The following is a 9126-nucleotide window of genomic DNA, read 5'->3' on the forward strand; positions in this document are numbered from 1 at the left end:
TCAGTTGTGAGTTGTGGAATTTGTGTTAAAAAATATAAATTTTTTTTCTATTTGGACAAAACTCTTTAGTTTTGGCCTAAAAAGTAAAAATAAAATAGATATGAGTCCTCAATAAGCAATATGAAAAAGCATTTAATGCTTCTTAGCATGTGTTGGTAAATTACAGGGTCCCTCTTTTGAAGTTTTACAAAATGACACTCCCTTCTAATATGGACATAATGAAACTCATCCCTTGTACAATGGAGGTTGTTTAGAAAATAATATTATTTCAAGTCCCACCAAAAACAATGACGTTGGATTTCCTAAACCCGGACCAAAATAATAGATATTTGTATAGAGTGTTCATATGCTTTTGCTCCGATGGCGTTTGAGACATCTTGTTGTAAGATACAATTTAAAGTGGTACTAGTTGAGTAGCCTTGAAAGAGTTACCAATTCGTTTAATAAGTGATCTCTGAGAAGCAGTATTTTATTGAAAATGACATCTGTTTATTCTTACTTCTATAAACTCGAGAGTACCAAAAAACAAAAACAAAAAAAAAAAACCTCTATAAACTCGAGACTTGCATTAAAAAAAAAAAACCTTGACAGTACATACCCGAGCCATACTCGAGCTTACTTTACTCGGGTACTTCTAACACAGTACTCGAGTTCTGTAAACTCGAGTACCAAGTTCCAAACTTACACCTACCTCTTGGCGGCAACCACTATAACCAATATAATTAATGCATAATGAATGGTACTTGAGTTCAAGGAACTCGAGTACCTCTTCACAAAATGTGCCCTATCAGCTTTTAGCTATTTTTAGTAATCTTTGTCACTCATTTTCAGTTCCAACTCCATGTGATGAGTCAGAATGCTATGTTGACGCAGAAGCTACTGGTAGTTGGGTCTCTATCTGCAAGTCTTTGAGTCTCAGTGTCAGTTCTCCCTTCAGTGATCTCTGTGTTGTCCATTTAACCATTGGGTCAAGCCTTCTGTGACCTATAGGTAATAGTTAAATGCTTAGTTTTAGTTTGCATGTGGTTCGTATGAGCGTTTTATGCATAAGGTGTTTTTGTACCCCCTAGTTTTTCAATATTAACTACATACAATTGCTGATATTTACACATTTGAATTTAAGTTTGAAGTGCTTGTCTTCATGGATATAAAATTCAAAATTCAAAAGTAATAAAAAATTTCAACAAAATGCTGAACCCATGAATGATATTTTCTGACATAGCAAATAGGACTGTCATATTTTATGTTGCATCAGCTGCATATATATATATATATATATATATATATATATATATATATATATATATATATATATATATTTTAAAATTTAATCCGCCATATGTAGTGAGCAATAATGTATGAGTTGTTTTGCACCTATTCACAATTTTTATATGTTAGAAATAGTTGCAATTGGTGATTTAATTAACTCAACTAATATAATATTTTATACTCAAATAAGAAATTTTGTAGGTTTGGATTTTATCTACCCCAAAATATAAAAACTTAGTTAACCATGTCTTGGACACATTTGGATTTTATTAAAACTAGGTTTATACTTTTAATAAACTTACATTCTATATACTTTATTTTAATCTTACTTAACCATGTATATAATAAAAGTCTTGGCCTAATAGCAAAGAATAAACTCATGGAATAAGGCATATAGATTGTAAACCCTAATGTATCTATAATAATAATAATAATAATAATAATAAATTGCAATTGTACTCATCTTTAATTACTCATAACACAATGCTGTTTTAACTTGACTTTTATTTTTTAATTTAAAATGTAAATATGATTGTAAATGAATTGTTCGTTTGATTATGGTTCTTAATTATGTCTCAACACTAATAATTTTTTTTAGACGTGATTTGATTTTAAAAACCATTATTTGACAATAAAAGATTTTATAATTATTTTTATGAGAGAAATTTTATAAATTGAGTTAACTAGAACCCACAACTCGATATACTATTAATTGTTTTTATAAATTCAATTATTCAATTATTTATATGTATATGATTGAGTTTGAATATAAATTTTTTTTATCATACACCAAATTTATGTAAGTGGTTATAGATTATGACAACTTTTATATTGTTAATAACAGGTCGGTGATGGATTTTCACTTTTTCTATGTGTACTACGATAGAGAGATGTATTATCATGAGTTGCATGGGTTGTCATACCAAGGGTTGAACCAAAAGCAAAAATGTATTAGGGTGAAGCGTGGGATAGGCCTTATGAATTTGCAACGAAGACTATTGAAAGTGATGGGGTTAGACCACTCTAGGCATAACATTTCCATCGTGTATCGAGCACCTCAACGGGTTCTAGCCACCTATGTTTTCTACAATTCACTAGAGTTATCGAGTGGCGCCCAAGTGAAGATGATGTGGGAAATTGTTGAACAAATGGTGGTGAAAGGATTCGTTGCTTCGGATCTCTATGTCACTGTTGAGCCCACAATAGTAGAGGCTGGAGAGGGTTCACAACATACTGTTGTGGATGGAATTGTAGATGACCACATTCAGTCAATACCATTACAGTCTTATCAAGGGTGTGCTGAAAACACAGGAGATGGGTATGGCAGTGAACCGTGGCAGACATTTCCCCATGCTTCACACATTGAGGAGGAGCAAGGGCCCCAGGAAGTGCATGAAGGACTTAATTTATCTCATGATGAGCTGCATGGGGGCACATCTAAAAATGAAGATGATCATGGACTTGGTGATGATGCAACCCATATTGATGTTACTAGGGATGAGTTTGAGGAGCTTCTAGATACCATGGGTGAACATGAGGATGTTGATCATATCGAGGATGTGGTTGTAGAAGAGAATAGAGACATATGCCCTGGTCCCGATCCTACGCCGGAATGGTTCACCAAAAACACTTGGGACAATATGTTTGATCCATCACCGGTTATGCAAGCGGAAGTATCAAGTTGGACGCCTAGGGAGCAGCCAATGAAAGGAATGGTATTCGCGACTAAATTCGCGGTGCGACATGTGTTGACTTGGTACGCACTGCGAGAGAATTTTAGGTTTAAAACTGAGCATTCAGACTTAGAGAGGCTTATGGTGAGTTGTGAGGATGATTCCTGTCCATGGTCAGTTCGTGCGATCTGTTGCAAGGGAGACAATGTCTGGAAGATCGCAAAATGCAAGGGCCCCTACACGTGCGACAAAATTCAGAATGCTCATGATGGACGGATGATTGATTCGGTGTTCCTAGCATACGTACTTGAGCGCTATATACGAGAAGACCCCGCGTATAAGATAAAGAACTTACGCTACGTTGCTTTGGCAGACTTAAAACACGAAGTATCTCACTACAAGGTATTCTTTAACTTGCATTCTTTTTTCAATACATGGAAGTATAAGCATGATTGTAATTCCCAAAACCCATGAATGCCTGATGTTATGAAAAATGAAATTGAATTGAAAAAAAAAAAGTAATAAAGAGAAAGAAATATTATCTTCATCTGATAGCCTTACAAGTCTTGATTTGTTTTCTTCAACTATAATTATTTAACTTGTATTTATTTCTAACATAATCATTATGGTTCACATACAAGGTTTGGGATGCCAAACAAAAGGCCGTTGTAGCTATATACGGGGATTTTAAGGAGTCTTATGCAGAGTTGCCGCATTTTTTGGCAGGACTTAAAGATGCAAGTTCGGGTACAAAGTATAAGTTAAACGTGGACGATAATTATGAACCAGGAACTTGTACATTCAAGTTCGTATTTTGGGCGTTTCGTCCATGTATTATTAGGTTCAAGAACTGTAGGCCTGTGATTAGCATTGATGCAACCCACCTCTATGGAAAATATAGAGGGAAATGGATGATTGCAATGGCGACAGATGCTAATAATAAGATTTATCCACTAGCCTTCGCCGTTGTTGAGAGCGAGAGCACAGAGACTTGGGGTTGGTTCTTGGCTTGTATAAGAAGGTATGTTACTGACCAGAGACACCTGTGTGTCATATTTGACAGACACCCTGGGATACAAGCTATCTTCAGAGATATTAATCGAGACTTTTTGCAGCTTCCATGACAGAACATCGTTACTGCCTTCGTCATCTATGCAGTAACGTCAACACTAGATGGAACAATGAAATTTTAAAGAATCTAGTATGGAGGGCAACAAGTGCAACCCAGGAGCAAAAGTTCAATGCCACCTTCGATTTAATTGAGAATGTGAACTGGGATGCGTACCAATATCTGAAGGATGTGCCCAAAGAGAAATGGGCTCTAACTTTTGACAAGGGTTACTGTTATGGGGCGATGACTACAAACGTCTTCGAGTGCTTCAATGGTGTTCTAAAGGGTGCTCGTAGCCTGCCCATTACAACAATGGTGAAATACACATGGTTCAAACTGAATGCTTATTTCAATGATCGTCGCAATAAGAGCATAGAGCAGTTGAATTCAGGAAAAAAATGGTGTAAATATGCCTTGGATATCTTCTTGAGAAATAAGAAGAAGGCGGAGCATCATAGGGTGATGAGATTGAGTGCGCAACAACAATCATATCAAGTAGATACATCACATAATCCAGGGATTGCTGGACATGGGGATCACACACATGGAGTTAATCTGTTGCAAAGAACTTGCACATGTTAGAAATGAAAATTGTATAAGATACCATGTTCACATGTCATTGCAGTTTGTATTAGGTATCGACATGATGCAAAGCTATACATTGACCAATGCTATAGCGTGGACGCACTGTTCCGGAGCTATGCTCCTGTTTTCCCTGTGTTGAAAGATAGATTATCATGGCCGGATCCTAAAGAAACTCGAAGGGTCCTCCCTAACCCCCAATTGATTCGAGAGAAAGGTCGCCCTGTCTCAACACGAATCAGGAATGAGATGGATGAGGGCAGGAAACGGCCTAGAACCACACCATGGAAGGAGGGGGGGAGGAAGGTGCAATGCGGGTTGTGTGACCAAGAGGGGCATAACCGAAGAACATGCCCTAAGCGGAACGAGGCCCCAACGAGTGGTGGTCTCGCGGACTAGGTACGCTAAGTTTGAATCGTGGCATCCTTCTAATTCTTGAACGTGCAGAGTATAAACATTTTTTGACTACTCGATATGTACATGCATCTTTTATCTAAAATGACATACTTCTGAGAAATTTTAGTTTGAATTTTAATTCATTATTGTCTTATCAAAAGGTGACCAAAGTTCCTGATTTTTCAAAAAAATTTCCCAAACTTTTGAGCTTCTTGTTCCAAATGTTTTACTTAGGAATTTGTGTGAAATACTTATTTTTCAAATTTGTCCTCAAACTTTTTACTTTGTTATGTAAAATATGCCTGAGTAGGAGCTGAAGAAGCTAATAATATCTTTTTCTTTGAAACTTATAAGTTATACCATAGTCTTTATAGACCATGATTACTTCCTTTTTTTTAAAGCACAACAATTGGGAGCTACAATATTGACCTCAAAGTTTGCAGCAAACACCAGAAGAGGGATTCAACAAAAAGCTGATGCCAGAAGGTGTATTTGGTTGGAAGACGTGGACCAGTCCATGTAGCTTGTACTGCTAAAGAGCTACGCGAAGTTCTTGGTAATTCTTGAATTTACTTGTTTTGGCACAATGTTAACCTATGTTCATTTCCCTTTTCTATATTACATTGCATTTATTTTTTGGTGTAACACTAAGATAAATTATCTCATGGAGAGTTTTCTATACTACTAGTTTTTTTTATCATTCATGGATAGTGACCTGATCAGTTTAAATCAAGTTCCACTGTTCGGTTTTTATCCACTTTTTTATTTTTATTTTTATTTTTTTTATCATTGTCCTCTAAGTAAGGACTAGAGTTCCAACGGATTGATTTAAATCTATCTTTTCCTCTCTCTCTTAACCTTACCATGCTCATAATCATCTACAAATCATGTACTGTAAGTATTTGCATTGGAAGAGAAAATTTGAGATAATTTTTAAAAATCAAATTTTAAAAGAAAACAAAAGGGTCTTCTTTCTTTTTTATTTTTTTTTATTTTATTTTATTTTTAATTTGATTGTTAAGTTACACTATGGGTTTTAAACCCAAGAACACGGGAAGTTCCATTTGAGCCAGAGTTTTTTATTTTTTTATTTTTATAATGAATTTGTGGTTTTTGTGAAGCTATCGGATGGTGGGACTGTTAATTTGTTGAGTAGATCGTATGGAGTGTACAATATTAATGAGCTTGGGTTGCAAAAGTGCACGTCTTTGCCGGTGGATGAGACGGATGGTAGTGAAAAGACATACCAATGTGCTTTACATGAGATGAGGATATTTGGTGCAATCGGTAGTGGAGCAAGCAGTGTAGTTCAGAGAGCTATACATAATCCTAATCATAGAATTTTGGCCTTGAAGAAGATCAATATCTTTGAGAAGGTATTTTTTTTTCTTTTCTTTTGGGGATGAATTAAGAAAGTATTGCTTGCTAACTATGTCTTGTTGCTTTGTACTGATACAATGATGTGAGAGTTTGTTTGTCATGAATTAAGATAAAGAAATTGGACAGTTGATTTACCTATTGAATCACAATCAGGGGCAGTCTAGAGGTGTGTTTGTTAAACAATTTTTCCGTTTGATGTGATGGTTTCTTCATTGGAAAAGGAAATTATAGTGAATTGTGGGCTAAAATTGATCATATTTGGCTCATTAGTCAGTTATTTGAATATTTCCATGAAGAAAGAGAGCATATTTTTCTTCTTCTTTTTTCTTTTTTCTTTTTCTTTTGGAACTATAAGGGATATTCTTAATTTGGTCTACTCGCTTCTGAAGTATCTAAAGTTGCTTTGCACTAGTCGCATTTTTGAGTTCTCATAATCTACATGTCCTGTTTTGCACAAGAAGGCACACCAACTTTAGGTTGATTATCATTAAACTTGTCTACTTGCCTCTACTTTAGCGTATAGATATTATTCCTCTTCTAATGATCTTAAATTGAGATAATCTGTTCTAAAATAACAAACTTCCAAAATCTTGATCTAGAAAAGTTCAGCTTAAAAAATAGTATTGGGCAAATTGTACTATTCTCTTATCACATGGTCTTACATAAGTACTCCCTCGTGCTTACTAGGAGAAAAGGCAATAGCTTCTTACAGAGATACGAACATTATGTGAAGCGCCTTGTTATCAAGGTCTCGTAGAATTCCACGGGGCATTTTATGTTCCCGATTTTGGGCAAATAAGCATAGCTTTGGAGTACATGGATGGAGGGTCATTGGCAGATATCTTAAGATTGCAGAAAAGAATACCTGAACCTGTCCTCTCGTCTATGTTTCAAAAGCTCCTTCATGTAAGAATATCTTTAATTCCAGCTAGATTTTTCTCATTATAAGCTTCCCATCTAATCAGAACATAAGCATTCTTGTTATTAACATTTTCTTTTTCATCCAAGAAGGGGTTAAGCTACTTGCATGGAGTTAGACATTTAGTACACAGAGACATAAAGCCAGCAAATTTGCTTGTGAATCTGAAGGGGGAGCCAAAAATAACAGATTTTGGTATAAGTGCTGGCTTAGAGAATTCAATGGCTATGGTTAGTGATACTTTCTACATCAATTATATAAGTGTTGGTTTTATTGTTCTATGCTTCTTGCTTGTTAATACATGAGAATGTGATACGTGTTATCTACTTGCTAGTTACTTTTTTTTTCATGATTTTCAAATTGTAGATTTGTTACTTATCTCTCAATGTAATATGTCAGTGTGCTACTTTTGTTGGAACTGTTCGTACATGTCACCTGAGAGAATTTGAAATGAGAACTATTCTTATCCGGCTGATATTTGGAGCCTTGGTCTTGCTCTCTTTGAATGTGGTACAGGAGAATTCCCATATTTACCTAATGAAGGACCAGAAAAAGGGGAGCACAATGTCTTCATTTTTTTTTAATAGTGAAGATATTGTGCTTCCATCTATATTACAGACACATTTTGCATTCTTATGCATTTTATTGCCTATGTGTCGTTTCTTTGTTCAGCAACTGAAATTTCTTGGTCTGGCAGATCTTGGATGACCCATCACCATCACCATCAAAACAATATTTTTCAATAGAGTTCTGCTCATTTATCGATGCTTGCTTGTAGAAGGATGGCAGAAATTTGTGACATGGTACATGCCAATGCTAGTGGATCATAAATCGGTGGTTTTAATTGTTACTATTTTGTAATTTCAAAAGAAAGAAAAAATCTAAGTTTTGGTAAATTTTAGTTTAATTACTAACTTTATAAAAAAAAAAATTAACCTTTGTTGATTATTATCAAGAGATAGTTTTGATTCTCCTTTCACTTAGAACATGTATTTGCTATTGTAGATATAAAGTTCTTAGTTCTTTTTATTGACTTGGACTTCTCCTTGTTCAATTACAATGCCACATCTTATCCTTGCCTAATGTTTTTGCAGACATGATTCTGAAAATCATTGTGCCACTTTTCATTCTTTTTTAATGTTTTTTTTAACATCTTGAGGTACTTGTTAAGTAAAGACATGCTCAATTCAACACTGATTTGAGTCTTACTTTTTCAGGAGACGGTCGGGGAACGGTTGTGATTAGTAGTCGGAACATAAACGGAAGTGATCATTCGTGTCGTGTATTGCCATTAAGCTTGAAAGGGGAAAATAGTTGGGATGCTGAGAATTAGAGTTGAATGGTTAAAGTGGAGCTCTGCATTTTGAGTGTTGTGTAATTATGTTATTATATCAATAAAGCCATACGAAATGCAAAATTCTCATTTTTCAATTTAAGAAGCTTGTTTAAAGTTTATTTATTTACTTTTATGAGGATGTTGAGATGTCAGACGCTAAGGAATAAAGTCATAGTTATATCACATTCTGTGGCTTTATCTGGGTAATTTGGCAGGAATATTACATATCCTTTTCTAGTTTGTTATGTTGATTGGCAACAATGAATGGATGAATGGGCTCATTCCTTTTGTAATGTAATTGCCGTGAAATTTCTCTCTTTTGTTTGGACATGGCATTCAAATGCCTGCACTTGTTGAGAAGTTTAAAATCTAGTTTTTTCATTTGTGATAGATATAAAATCAGTCGTTCATAGTTGCATTCCTCACCGGTGCAGAAAGCAGAAAATGTCAGGTGTAAATA

General features: G+C 35.0%; 1 pseudogene; it reads left to right on the forward strand.

Annotated features, from left to right (window-relative positions):
* The first annotated feature begins 4062 nt into the window (after positions 1–4062).
* On the forward strand, positions 4063–8129 carry LOC142632815 (uncharacterized; annotated as a pseudogene).
* The last annotated feature ends 997 nt before the right edge of the window (positions 8130–9126 follow it).

The sequence above is a fragment of the Castanea sativa genome, chromosome 1, assembly GCF_040712315.1.
Source record: "Castanea sativa cultivar Marrone di Chiusa Pesio chromosome 1, ASM4071231v1".
NCBI lineage: Eukaryota > Viridiplantae > Streptophyta > Magnoliopsida > Fagales > Fagaceae > Castanea > Castanea sativa.